The sequence below is a fragment of the Engystomops pustulosus genome, unplaced genomic scaffold (genome assembly GCF_040894005.1).
Source record: "Engystomops pustulosus unplaced genomic scaffold, aEngPut4.maternal MAT_SCAFFOLD_362, whole genome shotgun sequence".
Taxonomy (NCBI): domain Eukaryota; kingdom Metazoa; phylum Chordata; class Amphibia; order Anura; family Leptodactylidae; genus Engystomops; species Engystomops pustulosus.
In genome coordinates this window covers 22242-25000 of record NW_027285241.1, presented here as the reverse complement: position 1 = coordinate 25000, position 2759 = coordinate 22242, and the positions used below count along the sequence as shown (strand labels likewise).

The following is a 2759-nucleotide window of genomic DNA, read 5'->3' as shown; positions in this document are numbered from 1 at the left end:
TGATAAATGCACGCCTTTCTGGAGGGCAGCGCTCTTGGGCACGTATTAGCTCTAGAATTGCCACAGTTATCCGAGTAGCACATCATCAATGCGGAACGATCAAAGGAACCATAACTGATTTAATGAGCCATTCGCAGTTTCACCGTAAAGAATAGTCAGTACTTAGACATGCATGGCTTAATCTTTAAAACAAGCATATACTACTGGCAGGATCAACCAGGTAGCCGAGCTCTGAGGGGTAGACTCTTGGAGTCAGGCTCCGTGAGCTAATGGGAACGCTCGTTGCTGCTGCTGCTACCGCAGCGCTTCTCCGCCGCCGGAGAAGACCTCGCAGACAACATTGGATGGAGCTTAGGGCAGGGGGGCAAGAAAGATGCTCTCGGTCCCTTCCAAGGACCCGAAAAAGCCTTCCCTTCCCCTCCCTCTCGCAGCCGCTGGCTTTCCCCACTCAGTTCAGCCAAGAAGTGGCGCTCGACTCTCACCTCCATCAGCACCTCCGAAGCTCGGACAGCTCCTGTAGGCTGCGCATAGAAGGAAAGCATTGGACGCTCAACTTCAGCACCTCGAGTGTCGGACGGCTCCACCACCACCTCTCCACACTGTTAAGCGAGAGAGACGATAGGAGCCGTCGCGACGTACCCATGCAGCGCCGCCCGCCAACGCACAGAGGAGCGGAGGGGATCGGGCGCCAGGTCCGGGGGAAGGCTGGGAGGGAAGCTACGGCGCTGCTACCCAGCTTTCAACCCTGCGGGACCGGTGCTCCGCTCCTATCGCTCCGGCGAACAGGGTCCGCTACGCTTTCAACACCAGCGCCCGGCAGAGGGCTTGGAGAAGGCTCGCGCGGATCCTCGGTTCGGATCGCCTGGCTTCGCGGGAGCGGCCTTCGGCTAGGGCCGACGACGGCCGGACCGAGCAGATTTGGACCGGGGTGCGGGGCGAGTACCTGCCTCTCTCACGAAGGGAGTGTCACCGGTAAGAAGCCTCTTCCCACGTCTGCTTGCCGACTTACGCTCGCCCCGACGAGAGGCCCAACCGAAAGAGTGGAAAGGGGCAGAGATTTCCAGGGTCGCCCCACCAGGGATGCAATACCCCAGTGCAGACAGTCGGCCCTGCCCCGAACCTACTCGGTGGTTTGAAGGTTAACCTCTTGGGGAAAAGCAGCGATTCGCCTCGCGGTGCGTGCCTCCGCGGATCTAAACCCCCTCGATCGATGTGGGGCCAGAGGACCCCTTTTCCCCGTACGAAACTGTCAGCTCACCATGGGCTCGACGTCCGTGGGTCGGGGAGTTGAGCGCTTACGCGCGGCGGGACCTTATAACCTGCAGCGGCTGAGGAGCGAAGATTTCCAGGGTGGGCCCCCGGGGATGCCATACCCCGAGCAGCCTGTCGGCCCCGCTCCTAGCACGCTGGCAAGCAATGGAGTCTTCCCCGCGGCAGCCACCGCCCTCGCCCTAGCCTCGCCGTCGGTCGATGAAGAACGTCGTTCGCCCTCCTCTGGCTCGGGATTTGGAAACGGCCTGGCCTTCGCCTACTCCGTCGGGCAACTGCCTTCCGCCAGCCCCTTCCCTCGAATCCCCTTCTTCCATTTTAGACCCGATCAGGGGATTGGTCAGCCCAGCCCTGGGGTAAGAAGAGGGGTTGGGGTCGGTTCGGCTTCGGGTGCCCCGCTCGGCCAAAGTTTCCCCTCGCTTTGGAAGCACGCGAGGTCGCGGAGGGTGTCGGGGTTTTTTTTTCGGCTCCCTGGCTTCGCGGGAGCGGCCTTCGGCTAGGGCCGAGGCCGTCCGGCCCGCGCAGATTTGGACCGGGGTCCGGGGCGAGTACCTGCCTCTCTCACGAAGGGAGTGTCACCGGTAAGAAGCCTCTTCCCACGTCTGCTTGCCGACTTACGCTCGCCCCGACGAGAGGCCCAACCGAAAGAGTGGAAAGGGGCAGAGATTTCCAGGGTCGCCCCACCAGGGATGCAATACCCCAGTGCAGACTGTCGGCCCTGCCCCGAACCTACTCGGTGGTTTGAAGGTTAACCTCTTGGGGAAAAGCAGCGATTCGCCTCGCGGTGCGTGCCTCCGCGGATCTAAACCCCCTCGATCGATGTGGGGCCAGAGGACCCCTTTTCCCCGTACGAAACGGCCGGCTCACCATGGGCTCGACATCCGTGGGTCGGAGAGTTGAGCGCTTACGCGCGGCGGGACCTTATAACCTGCAGCGGCTGAGGAGCGAAGATTTCCAGGGTGGGCCCCCGGGGATGCCATACCCCGAGCAGCCAGTCGGCCCCGCTCCTAGCGCGCTGACGAGCAATGGAGTCTTCCCCGCGGCAGCCACCGCCCTCGCCTCGCCGTCGGTCGATGAAGAGCCGAGTTCGCCCTCCTCTGCTCGGGACTCGGAAACGGCCTGGCCTTCGCCTACTCCGTCGGGCAACTGCCTTCCGCCAGCCCCTTCCCTCGAATCCCCTTCTTCCATTTTAGACCCGATCAGGGGATTGGTCAGCCCAGCCCTGGGGTAGGAAGAGGGGTTGGGGTCGGTTCGGCTTCCGGTGCCCCCGCTCGGCCAAAGGTCCCCTCGCTTTGGAAGCAGAGGGTGCCGGGGTTATTTTCGGCTTGACGCCTAGTCCGGTCCCTGCCGGTTCCCGTGGAGGCCCGCGGTCAAAACCAGCTCCCCGGCTGTCGGAGCCGGAGCCCCGCAGCCCGAGCGGACGCACCGAGTCCCTCATGTAAGGGATAGCCGCCCCTACGGAACGGCCCGGACTGGGACCAGGCACCCCC

General features: G+C 63.1%; 1 non-coding gene across 1 annotated transcript in view; it reads right to left on the bottom strand.

Moving 5' to 3' along the window:
- LOC140111017 (18S ribosomal RNA) overlaps nt 1-223 on the bottom strand; it is a 1884-nt gene extending 1661 nt beyond the window's left edge. Inside the window, exon 1 of the ribosomal RNA XR_011851781.1 lies at nt 1-223. This exon is cut by the window's left edge and continues 1661 nt beyond it. This is a non-coding gene — a ribosomal RNA (18S ribosomal RNA).
- Between the last annotated feature and the right edge of the window lie 2536 nt (nt 224-2759).